The following is a 13,686-nucleotide window of genomic DNA, read 5'->3' as shown; positions in this document are numbered from 1 at the left end:
ATTCATACGCATTCATACAGCTAGACATTTCATTCATACTAAAAAACATTCATTCAACTAACAGTCTAAGACAACATATACTTTTTACAATTTATATACACTTTATGACTCGGAAACCATAGAATCTCATTTGTGAAAGTAAATCCCTCTAATCATAGAGTTGTTCTATTTTCTTATGGTTTCAACGTGAGAATGTTATCTGAGAAGGTCTACGCGTTTCAAACTCCGTGATTAGGGAGTTCTCGTCAGGACCATAGACTGCAAATGAAAAACAAGGGGAACCTCTATTAATGCTTGATCTCAAAAAGGTGAAAGCTGCTTTTGGCTCAACACCCACTTCTCTGCCTCTTACCTCTCTAATTGTCAGTAGGATGTACCTCATAAGTTCGTCACCGTCCGCGGAGCGGGACCACCTATATAACAAATGTGAACGCTATTAAAATCGCTCAAGAAATTACTCAAAGAAATGGTGGCAACACTCGCTCTCACACGTTTTAAAAGTGTACTCACTTCAAGATGATGATCTTTCTCTTTGATTCTAAAACAAAGCATGGTAAAAATTGAGTCAGTGACCTGTTTTTTGCTGTGAAAAACCATACCTATGGCGTTTTAAGGAGTTTCGAATCTTATCGGTTTTGTTGTTCTCAACCTCTGTGGATTGGATTCCGTTTGATTGAATTGATAATTTGCAGAGCACCTGGGGGAACCAAGAGAGGACGATTCAGAGTTTGTTTGTGTGAGACACAGACCTCAGTGGCGTGTTTTTAGTGGAACATACCTTTAGTTCGCAGTGTGTTCTGGCTGTGTCCCGCCTCACGCTCCGGGATGTGTTGCTCTGTGGAGCTATTATTTCCTGTTTTCAAAAGTCACATGACTTAGTTGTGTACTGTGGTCGCCATCTTTGTCTAGTCATTTCTTGTTTGGATTCACATATGTGTACTTGACGATTGTTGTATTACCTCATGAAGCCAGGTAGTCATCCTATTGGTTTTGCTGATTGTGTGCCATATTAACTCTGATGCAATCGTTGTATGATTCCATCATCAGGGGTTTCTATTGGATATGGAACCTGTCAATAGGTCCTAAGCATGGTTCTGTCTTTGGATTAGTTAGAGCTTGAACATCTCAAAGTTCATTTAATCCGTTTGTAGCTGTATAGAACCTTACGATCATTGATGCTTCTGATCTTGATAATTTGGCATCTAGGTCTCCTCCTCTTGGGTCCTGTTCCACTTTTGTTATCACTGTCCATCATAGTTCATTGTCTCCATGATTCTTCATTTGCCAATGATTTACCAATGGGGCATTCGCTACCTTTTGTTTGATCCTTGATTTATGTTGTTGGATTCTTAAACGGACCTCCTGGTCCAATCCACAGAGGTTGAGAACAACAAAACCGATAAGATTCGAAACTCCTTAAAACGCCATAGGTATGGTTTTTCACAGCAAAAAACAGGTCACTGACTCAATTTTTACCATGCTTTGTTTTAGAATCAAAGAGAAAGATCATCATCTTGAAGTGAGTACACTTTTAAAACGTGTGAGAGCGAGTGTTGCCACCATTTCTTTGAGTCATTTCTTGAGCGATTTCAATAGCGTTCACATTTGTTATATAGGTGGTCCCGCTCCGCGGACGGTGACGAACTTATGAGGTACATCCTACTGACAATTAGAGAGGTAAGAGGCAGAGAAGTGGGTGTTGAGCCAAAAGCAGCTTTCACCTTTTTGAGATCAAGCATTAATAGAGGTTCCCCTTGTTTTTCATTTGCAGTCTATGGTCCTGACGAGAACTCCCTAGTCACGGAGTTTGAAACGCGTAGACCTTCTCAGATAACGTTCTCACGTTGAAACCATAAGAAAATAGAACAACTCCATGATTAGAGGGATTTACTTTCACAAATGAGATTCTATGGTTTCCGAGTCATAAAGTGTATATAAATTGTAAAAAGTATATGTTGTCTTAGACTGTTAGTTGAATGAATGTTTTTTAGTATGAATGAAATGTCTAGCTGTATGAATGCGTATGAATGAAATTTTGATGCGATAAGTACCTTGATGTTCGTTTTTTGTAATATATTTCACTACAATATTTTGTAAAAATCTTTGAAACGGCAAAAAAAGTATAAGTTAAAAAGAAAAAGTGTAAATAAAATGCAAACTCAAAAGTGATGATTAATTCTATGATTTGTATCTTCCTTACATATTGTTTGGTTCATATGTACAGTGTCTACTAAGTGCTTAGAATCATTTGGCAGTACTGGCAATCTTTTTTGATACTAATTAAGGCAGGGTTTGGCCTTACTGCTTGGGAACCCATACCCAGTGGAGACCAGTGTCACAATGGTGACACCAAACTTTGTGGACCCTGATCAGGTAATACTAGGTTCAGACTACCTAGTGACCAATGCTTGCAATGTCACTACCAACCATAGTATGGCACTTGTTAATTTCTCCTGGGGAGGGGTAAATGGCCTCAAAAGGGTTGTTGTTAGTTCAGACCTCCCAGTGGACTGTCTTTTGGGCAATGATTTGGAATATTCCTTATGGTCAGATGTGGAGTATAGGACTCATGTGGAAATGTTAGGTTTGTCAGCACATGTCCTTCCTGTGACTAGGTCACAGGCCAAGAAATGCCCAGCTGAACTAGTGCTGGATCCTGGAACAATGGACCAGACACTAACTAAGAGTAAGAACAGTAGGGTTAAGGCTGTGCCTTCCCCCTTACCTCAAGTAGAGGATCAGCCCTCACAGGAGGCTGACCCCAAGACACCAGAAGGAACTGTCCTAGAGGGGGAGCTTGAACCTGAACAGGTTGAGTTCCTTGGGACAGGGTGACCTTCCAGGACAGACTTGAGGCAGGCTCAATTAGACTGTTCATCTCTTGAACCCCTCAGACAGCAGGATGGTGCTGAGGCTGCAGGGAATGCCACAGGTGCCCATAAAGTGTATTGGGATGATGGACTCCTTTACTCTGAGGCAAGAGACCCCAAGCCTGGTGCTACCAGATGCTCACCAACGACCCCGCCACCGCCAGAGCCCCTCCCCAACGACCCCCCCCACCGCCAGAGCCAACCTTCACGAAGGGATGAAAGAGGTAGCCGAATGGATGAAGAACAGCCACCTGAAACTGAACTCGGACAAGACGGAAGTCCTCATCCTGGGATCCTCACCCTCCACCTGGGACGACTCCTGGTGGCCCCCCGCCCTAGGCAGCGCACCCAAACCAACAGGCCACGCACGCAACCTGGGCTTCATCCTGGACTCCTCCCTCTCCATGACCAGACAATCCAACGCCGTCTCCTCATCGTGCTTCAACATCCTGCGCATGCTACGTAAGATCTTCCGGTGGATCCCCACCGAGACCAGGAAGACGGTCACCCAGGCCCTCGTCACCAGCCGGCTGGACTACGGCAACTCCCTCTATGCCGGAACCACCGCCAAACTCCAGAAGAGACTCCAGCGGATCCAGAACGCCTCAGCACGACTCATCCTGGACATCCCCCGTCGCAGCCACATATCCGGACACCTGAGAGACCTGCACTGGCTCCCGGTCAACAAGAGAATCACCTTCCGACTCCTCACCCACGCACACAAAGCCCTACACAACCAAGGCCCAGGATACCTCAACAGCCGCCTCAACTTCTACGCTCCCAAACGCCAGCTTCGATCGACCGGCCACGCCCTTGCCGCCGTCCCCCGCATCCGAAGAGCCACCCCAGGGGGATGGTCCTTCTCCTACCTCGCCGCCAAGACATGGAACTCCCTCCCGACCCACCTCCGCCTGACCCAGGACCACCTCACCTTCAGGAAGCAACTCAAGACCTGGCTGTTCGAGCAGTAGCGGACCCCTCTCCCCGAGCACCTTGAGACCCTCTGGGTGAGTAGTGCGCTATATAAATGCTTTGATTGATTGATTGATTGACCAGGAGGCTGGTCATCCCCTTGTGTCTGAGAGGTTTCCTTCTCACCTTGGCCCATGAAATTCCCCTTGCAGGTCACTTAGGCCAAAACAAGACTTGGGACAGACTTGCCCCACACTTTCACTGGCCCCATATGTCTGAAGAAACTAAAGAGTTTTGTCGCTCATGTGTCACCTGTCAAGCCAGTGGCAAATCAGGTGGCACAACAAAGGCCCCCCTTATACCACTACCTGTGGTGGGGGTACCCTTTGAAAGAGTGGGGATTGACATTGTCGGACTAATAGACCCCCCCAACAGCATCTGGGCACAGGTTTATACTGGTGGTAGTGGATCATGCCACCAGGTATCCAGAAGCTATTCCCCTTAGGACCACTACAGCTCCTGTTGTGGCCAGGGCCCTACTTGGAGTTTTCTCCAGAGTGGGGTTGCCTAAGGAGGTTGTCTCTAACAGAGGTGCAAACTTCATGTCAGGATACTTGACTGCTATGTGGAAGGAGTGTGGAGTAAATTACAAATTTACCACACCCTATCATCCACAGTGCAATGGGCTTGTGGAGAGATTCCACAAGACCCTAAAAGGGATGATAAAAGGGTTACCTGAAAAGCTTAGGCGAAGATGGGACATCCTTTTACCCTGCCTTCTGTTTGCTTACAGAGAGGTCCCACAGAAGGGGGTTGGCTACAGCCCTTTTGAGCTTCTGTTTGGGCATCCTGTAAGAGGACCCCTATGTCTTGGGAAGGAAGGATGGGAGTTACCTCTCAAAAAGCCTAAACAGGATATTGTGGACTATGTACTTGGTCTCCGCTCCAGGATGGCAGAGTACATGGAGAAGGCGTCTAAAAACCTGGAGGCCAGCCAAGAACTTCAAAAAGCTTGGCATGACCAAAAGGCTCTCCTGACTGTGTATCACCCAGGACAGAAGGTGAGGGTGTTGGAGCCAGTGGCCCCAGCAGATCTCCAAGACAAATGGTCTGGACCCCATACCATTATTGAACAAAAGGGAGAGGTCACCTACCTGGTTGACCTTGGAACTCCCAGGAGCCCTCACAGAGTACTTCATGTGAACAGGCTCAAGGCATTTGTCAACAGGGAGGAAATGGGATTGCTCATGGCCACAGATGAGGGGCAGGAGGAAGAGAGTGACCCTCTCCCAGACCTGCTCACTCAGAACCCTGATGATGGGTCAGTAGATGGTGTAGTCTTTTTTGACAGCCTCACTGAGCATCAACAAGAGGATTGTAAACAGGTTCTTCAATCCTTTAGACAAATGTTCTCTGACCCCCAGTCAGACAAACTGGTGCACCCATGAGGTGGACACTGGTGACAGTCTGCCTATAAAGAGTAAAATCTACAGGCAACCTGACCACGTCAGGGACTGCATAAAGCAAGAAGTACAAAAGATGTTGGAATTGGGAGTCATTAAACCCTCAGGGAGCCCTTGGGCTAGTCCTGTAGTTCTAGTGCCAAAACCTCACACCCAGGATGGTAAGAGACAGATGAGGTTTTGTGTAGACTACAGGGGTCTCAATGCTGTCACTAAGACAGATGCCCATCCAATACCAAGAGCAGATGAACTCATTGACAGATTGGCTTCTGCCAAGTTCTTGAGTACATTTGACCTGACAGCTGGTTATTGGCAAATCAGGTTAGCGGAGGATGCCAAGGCCAAAACAGCATTTTCTACCCCAGGAGGTAATTACCAGTTTGTGGTAATGCCCTTTGGTTTGAAGAATGCACCTGCCACTTTTCAAAGGTTGGTGAACCAAGTTCTCTCTGGGCTGGATGACTTCTGTGCAGCATATCTAGATGATATTGCTGTCTTTAGCTCCACCTGAGAGGATCACCTGATCCACCTGAGGAAAGTTTTGGAGGCCCTGCAAAAGGCAGGTCTCACTATCAAGGCTACCAAGTGCCAGATAGGGCAGAGTCAAGTTGTGTATCTGGGCCACCTTGTAGGTGGAGGCCAGGTTCAACCTTTGGAGAGCAAGATACAGGCCATAAAGGAGTGGGCTCCTCCAACCACCCAGACACAGGTCAGAGCTTTCTTGGGCCTGTCTGGTTACTATAGGAAATTTGTCAGAACTTATGGAACGATTGTGACTCCACTTAATGACCTGACAAGTAAGAAAATGCCAAAGAAAGTTCAGTGGACAGTTAGCTGTCAAAAGGCATTCGATGACCTAAAGCAGGCCATGTGCACTGCACCTATTCTCAAGAGTCCAGACTACTCCAAACCTTTCATTGTCCAAACAGATGCTTCTGAGTTGGGTGTGGGAGCTGTTCTATCTCAACTGAATATTGATGGTCATGACCAGCCCATTGCTTTTATAAGTAGAAGGCTGACCCCTAGAGAGAAACGTTGGTCAGCTATTGAGAGGGAGGCCTTTGCTGTGGTTTGGGCCCTGAAGAAGTTGAGGCCATACTTGTTTGGTACTCACTTCAAGATTCAGACCGCCCATAAGCCCCTCTTATGGCTAAATCAAATGAAGGGTGAAAACCCCAAACTTCTTAGGTGGTCCATTTCCCTACAGGGGATGGACTTTACAGTGGAGCACAGACCAGGGACTGACCATGGTAATGCAGATGGTCTCTCCAGGTATTTCCACTTAGAATAGGAAGACTCACCTGGTCAAGGTTAGTTTAATGTCCCTATGTTTGGGGGGGGGGGGATTATGTAGGAGAGTGGGGTCTGCAATCCTATGGTCACCCCTGATTTTTGCTTTTTGCTTCAACTGGTTTACGACTTTCCCTGGCGAGGGGCCTGCTAATCAAACCCACAGCTTAGCTGTCTCTCTCTAAATTGACAACCATGTACTCTAGGTGCATATCCAATTGGACTGAGTCACCTTATCAGTCCCTGTACAGTGTACCTTAGGTACCCAGGGCATAGGTGCACTCAGGGCCTACCAGGGGCTGCAGCATGTATTATGCCACCCCTGGCTGGCCATCCAAATCTGGCACAACAGGCTGATCAATCAGCTGGGGCAAGGTGGTGTAATCACCCTTTGCTTTAGATATAGTATCCCTATATCTAACCCTAAAATGGACACATATCCTCCTATCAGTCACTCCTATGGCAGGCCTTATCAATCCTGAAGGCAGAGTGCTTGGAATTATCTGAGATGGTGCTCTAGCATGAGCTGAGCCTGTCTGCAGCTTTCGGAACCAAGTCCTTTAGCTGTTTCCATGATAACGCTATACCATATGCTCTTAAGTGCAATATAATCCTCGCGGTTATTGCTAACTTTGGTATAGCATTATCAAAACATGTCGAGTAAGGTGTCATACGAATTGGAATACTACCCCCTCACCAATTCTGGTGACGGGGGCAGCATTCCACCCTTCTAGAGGGACACGACATGTATGTAACTGTGAACCCCGGTTAAAGTTAACTCGAGCCTCAGCATCACAAAATGGATGCTGCCACCACAGACACAAGTCTGACCTCCTGCTGCTGGGAGTCCTTCCAGCGAGGGAGGCTTGGACAAAGGGTTTCCTGCCTTGGGAGGTGCTAGCACCACCCCAGACAGGATTTTGTGTATTGGGTAGGACAGGGCTGAAAGAAATGAGACATACCTGGGGCACACAAGGTGTCCCTGTGCATACACCGGTCTAAACCAGTTCCTGGGGCACTCCAGCCCCAGTGCTGGTGAAGACCGCACAAAGGATAGGGGGTGTAACCACCCCCCTTCCTGCTTCCTGGTCCCACCCAGAGGAGGGACCTAGGCGTAGTACAGCCCCCTTTAGCCGGATAAAGGTAGGAGCTGGTCCCATTCCAAATTAGATTATCCTGAACAACTTTACAAGAAGAAACTCTGGACTTCGACGTTCTGCTCCACAGAAGACTGAAGAATCTCCCTTGTGGGCAAGGAGTGTCCACCCTGTAACTGCAGGCACCATCAAGCGTCCAGCGGCTTCACTTTGTCGTCTTCCCTCGAGGATCTAGACTTCAGAGCCCGACGAGACCCGGATTCCCAGACCTCTCCGACCTCTACCTACATCTGCAGCACAGCTGAGATCCGTGGGTGCGACGAGACACGTGGGACCGGCCATCTTGGAAGAAGCACTTCGCTTCCAGCACGACTTCTGAGGTCACCTCGACTAAGTGCTTTGGGGATTGAGAAGCCCCTACTCCGAGCAGCTCCTGCATTGAAGATCAGCCCTCCAGCCTCCACGAGATCCGCCTGGGGCCCTTCTGCTTGCCTGCTGCTTGACGCGTTGTCTGGTCACTTGCCGGCTGGCTTGTGGCCTCCTAGACGACGATCCACGAAATCCACACTGCTGGTCTGGTTGCTCCAGACTGGCCCTTGCTCCCTTCCAAAAGAGGAGCACCACGGACCCTCCTGGTCCACTCCAGACGCCGTTTCCACTCACCGCGTGGGTTGCCTTTGACAAGGCCTGTTGAACCCGAATCCGGAGATGACACCGCCAACAGCGAGAGCCTGCGTGGGACAGCTCGTGCCTCCATCCTGGTTGTCGAGGACATCACCTGGTCCACGTGGCTGCGGAGACAAGCGTTCATCCTCACCTGATCGCGACAACGACATCTGGTTCCACTCCTGGTTCCACACCGGTCACTGGCTAGTGACTTTGAACATTGTCCCCTCTGCTTTGAGGTCTTCAACATCACCGATCCACCCTTGGATCGCACCTGACATCTTCCTCCTGGTCGCCTGCAGCATCTTACTTCAAGGCTCCATAGACTTCGACGCGGAAACCCGAAACACTTTGACACCTATGCACCCGCAGCCCGTGGGTGAGGTTCCAAGAGCATTTCGGTGCTCAAGGGTAGCTTGACTCTTCTAGTGTCCAGTTCCATTGTCGTTTTAGTCCTATCTAGTCAGGAACGTCCGTACTCACCTTTTCTTTAAACTGTACTGTCCATAGACGTTCGTACGCATCTCGCGTGTGAGTTCACACTCTGCAAACGCGCTCCGTGGGCCTCCTATTACTTACCTCAAGTTAGTGTAGCATGGTCCCAGCGATCCTACAGCCTCTGGACAGCTCCATTCCTTCTATCGACTTTCACATTCCACTTACTTAGTATATGGTTTGTCGTGCCCCTAGGGCACCATTGTAATTTGTGCAACTTAATCGTATTTTTCCTAAGAGTTTGTCATGTGCTTAGCCCTCTGATCTCATAAAGAGTTCAGAGGTATATGTTAGTTAAAAAATATATTGTTTATTTTCATAACAACCTGTGTGGTGTCCTTTCATGTGGTATTCAAGGGGTTATATGTGGTAAAACAGCTGGCTTCACATGCCAAAAGAGTTTGGCCTAAGACTGCTTTGTCCATGCTACCATTAGGATAGCTGGTCTATAAGGTTGACTTTACAACCAATCACCATAAGGGTTGTTTGAACTGATACAAGGTGATCACTAGAAGTAGTGAGCATCATATATCAGGCCAACTTCTCACAGACAGGTTATTGGCTCTGGGGTGTTTGGCAGGTGATCGGCAGGTTATCAGCTCTGAGGTGTTTGGCAGGTGATCGACTCTGGGGTGTTTGGTAGGTTACCGGCTCTGGGATGCTTGGCAGGTGATCGGCTCTGGGGTGTTTGGCAGGTGACCGACTCTGGGGTGTTTGATAGGTGATCAGCTCTTTGATATTTGGCAGTTGACCAGCTCTGGGGAGTTCGATAGGTGATCTGCTCTGGGATGATTGGCAGATGATTGGCTCTCGGGTGTTTGACATTGGATTGGCTCTGCAGTGTTTGGCAGGTAATCGACTTTTGACTGATTGACAGGTGACCGACTCTGGGTTGTTTGGCAGGTGATCAGATCTTGGGTGTTTGGCTGGCGAACGGCTCTGGGGTGTTTGGCAGGTGACCGACTCTGGGGTGTTTGACAGGTGATTGGCTCTGGGGTGTCTGCAGGTGATTGGCTCTGGGGTGTTTGACAGGTGATTGGCTCAGGGGTGTTTGACAGGTGTTTGGCTCTAGGGTGTTTGGCAGATGATCAGATCTTGGGTGTTTGGTAGGTGATCGGCTCTGGGGTGTTTGACAAGTGATTGGCTCTCGGGTGTTTGACAGGTTATTGGCTCTGGGGTGTTTGACATGTGATCGGCTCCATGGTGTTTGGCAGGTGATCGGCTCTGGGGTGTTTGGCAGGTGACAGACTTTGGGGTGTTTGACAGGTGATTGGCTCTGGGGTTTCTGACAGGTGATCAGCTCAAGGATGTTTGACAGGTAACTGACTCTTTTGTGTTTGGCAGGTGATCAGCTCTTTGGTGTTTGGCAGGTGACCCAATCTGGGGTGTTTGATAGGTGATCGGCTCTGGGGTGTTTGGCAAGTAACCAGCTCTGGGGTGTTTGACAGATGACTTACTGTGGGGTGTGTGGCCGGTAATCAGTTCTGGGGTTTGTGGCAGGTGACCGACTCTGGGGAGTTTGACAGGTGACCGGCTCTGGGGTGTTTGACAGGTGATCGGCTCTGGAGTTTTTGGCAGGTGATCGGCTCTGGAGTTTTTGGCAGGTGATCGGCTCTGGGGTGTTTGGCAGGTGACCAACTCTGGGGAGTTTGATAGTTGACCGACTCTGGGGTGTTTGGCAGATGACCAACTCTGGGGTATTTGGCAGGTGATTGGCTCTGGGGTGTTTGACAGGTGACTGGCTCTGGGGTGTTTGACAGGTGATTGGCTCAGAGGTGTTTGGCAGGTGATCAGCAGGTTATCAGCTCTGGGGTGTTTGGCAGGCGATCGACTCTGGTGTGATTTGCAGGTCACCGGCTCTGGGATGCTTGGCAGGTGATCGGCTCTTGGGTGTTTGGCAGGTGACCGACTCTGAGGTGTTTGATAGGTGATCGGCTCTGGGGTGATTGGCAGGTGACTGGCTCTCGGGTGTTTGACATTTGATTGGCTCTGCGGTGTTTGGCAGGTAATCGACTTTTGGCTGATTGACAGGTGACCGACTCTGGGGTGTTTGGCAGGTGATCAGGTCTGGGGTGTATGGCAGGTGACCGACTTTGGGGTGTTTGATAGGTGATCAGCTCTTTGGTGTTTGGCAGTTGACCAGCTCTGGGGTGTTTGATAGGTGATCGGCTCTGGGGTGATTGGCAGGTGACTGGCTCTCGGGTGTTTGACATTTGATTGGCTCTGCGGTGTTTGGCAGGTAATCGACTTTTGGCTGTTTGGCAGGCGACTGGCTCTGGGGTGTTTGGCAGGTGACCGACTCTGGGGTGTTTGACAGTTGATTGGCTCTGGGGTGTCTGGCAGGTGATCAGCTCTAGGATGTTTGACAGGTGACCGACTCTGGGGTGTTTGGCAGGTGATCAGCTCTGGGGTGTTTGGCAGGTGACCGAATTTGGGGTGTGTGATAGGTGACCGGCTCTGGGTTGTTTGGCAGGTGACCAGCTCTGGGGTGTTTGATAGGTGATTGGCTATGGGGTGTTTCACGGGTGATTGGCTCTGGGGCGTTTTACAGGTGATTGGCTCTGGGGTGTTTGGCAGGTGATCAGCAGGTAATCGGCTCAAGAGTGATCGGCAGGTGATCAACTCTTTGGTGCTTGACAGGTGATCGGCTCCAGGGTGTTTGGCAGGTGATCGGCTCTGTGGTGTTTGACAGGTGATTGACTCTGGGGTGTTTGACAGGTGTTCGGCTCTAGGGTGTTTGGCAGGTAATCAGCTCCGGGGTTATTGGCAGGTGACAAACTCTGGGGAGTTAGACAGGCTCTGGGGTGTTTGACAGGTGATCGGCTCTGGGGTGTTTGATAGGTGACCGGCTCTGGGGTGGTTGGCAGGGGATCAGCTATGGGGTGTTTGGCAGGTGACCGAATCTGGGTTGTGTGATTGGTGATTGGCTCTGGGGTGTTTAGCAGGTGATTGGCTCTAGGGTTTTTGACAGGTGATTGGCTCTGGGGTGTTTGACAGGTGATCAGCTCTGGCGTGTTTGGCAGGTGATCGGCAGGTGATCGGCTCTGGGGTGATCGCAGGTGATCGACTCTTTGGTGTTGGACAGGTGATTGGCTCTGTGGTGTTTGGCAGGTGATCAGCTCTTTGGTTTTTGGCAGGTGATCGGCTCTGGGGTGTTTGATAGGTGATCGGCTCTGGGGTGTTTGATAGGTGATCGGCTCTGAAGTGTTTGACAGGTGGTTGACTCTGGGGTGTTTGACAGGTGATCGACTCTAGGGTATTTGGCAGGTGACCAGCTCTGGGGTGTTTTACAGGTGATTGGCTTTGGGATGTTTGACAGGTGATCGTCTCCGGGTTTTTGACAGGTGATCGTCTCTGGGGTGATCAGCAGGTGATCGGCCCGGAGGTTTTAGGCAGGTGACCGACTCTGGGGTGTTTGACAGGCAATCGTCTCTAGGGTGACCGGGAAGGGAGTGGCTCTGAGGTGTTTGGCAGGTGATCGACTCTGGGGTGTTTGGCAGATAACCATCTCTGAGGTGTTTGATGGGTGATTGGCTCTGGTGTGTTTGGTATGTGTTCAGCTCTGGGGTGATCAGCAGGTGATTGGCTCTGGGTTGTTTGACCGGTGATTGGCTCTGGGGTCTTTGACCGGTGATTGGCTTTGGGGTGTTAGACAAATATTTGGCTCTAGGGTCTTTGGCAGATGATCAGTTCTCGGGTGTTTGATAGGTGACTGACTCTGGGGTGTTTGGTAGGTGATCGGCTCTGGGGTGTTTGGCAGGTGACCGACTATGGGGTGTTTGACAGGTGATTGGCTCTCGGGTGTTTGACAGGTGATTGGCTCTGGGGTGTTTGACATGTGATCGGCTCCATGGTGTTTGGCAGGTGATCAGCTCTGGGGTGTTTGACAGGTGGCAGACTTTGGATTGTTTGACAGGTGATTGGCTCTGGGGTGTCTGGCAGGTGATCAGCTCTAGGATGTTTGACAGGTGACTGACTCTGTGGTTTTTGGCAGGTGATCAGCTCTTTGGTGTTTGGCAGGTGACCCAATCTGGGGTGTTTGATAGGTGACTGGATCTGGGGTGTTTGACAGGTTATCGGCTCTGGGGTGTTTGGCAGATGATCGGCTCTGGGGGGTTTTTGTTAGGCGATCGGCTCTGGGGTGTGTGACAGGTGACTTACACTGGTGTGTTTTCAGGTGATCGGCTCTTGGGTGTTTGATAGGTGACCGACTCTAAGGTGTTTGGCAGATGACCAACTCTGGGGTGTTTGGCAGGTGACCAAATCTGGGGTGTGTGATAGGTGATCAGCTCTGTGGCAGGTGACCAGCTCTGGGGTGTTTGATAGGTGATTGGCTCTGGGGTGTTTGGTAGGAGATCAGCTCTGGGGTGTTTGACAGCTGATTGGCTCTGGGATGTTTAACAGGTGATCGTCTCCGGGTTTTTGACAGGTGATCGTCTCTGGGGTGATCGGCAGGTGATTGGCCGGGAAGTTTTAGGTAGGTGACCGACTCTGGGGTGTTTGACAAGCGATCGCCTCTGGGGTGATCGGCAAGGGATTGGCTCTGGGATGTTTGGCAGGTGACCGACTCTGGGGTATTTGGCAGGTAACCATCTCTGGGGTGTTTGATGGGTGATTGGCTCTGGTGTGTTTGGTAGGTTTTCAGCTCTGGGGTGATCAGCAGGTGATTGGCTCTGGGGTGTTTGACAGGTGATTGGCTCTGGGGTGTTTGACAGGTGATTGGCTCAGGGGTGCCTGACAGGTGATTGGCTCTAGGGTGTTCGGCAGATGACCAGCTCTTGGGTGTTTGACAGGTGACTGACTTTGAGGTGTTTGGCAGGTGACCACCTCTGGGGTGTTTGGTAGGTGATTGGCTCTGGGGTGTTTGACAGGTGACTGGCTCTGGGGTGTTTG

Source organism: Lissotriton vulgaris, unplaced genomic scaffold (assembly GCF_964263255.1).
Source record: "Lissotriton vulgaris unplaced genomic scaffold, aLisVul1.2 SCAFFOLD_2304, whole genome shotgun sequence".
Classification (NCBI taxonomy): Eukaryota; Metazoa; Chordata; class Amphibia; order Caudata; family Salamandridae; genus Lissotriton; species Lissotriton vulgaris.
Note: the sequence above shows the minus strand (reverse complement) of the source record.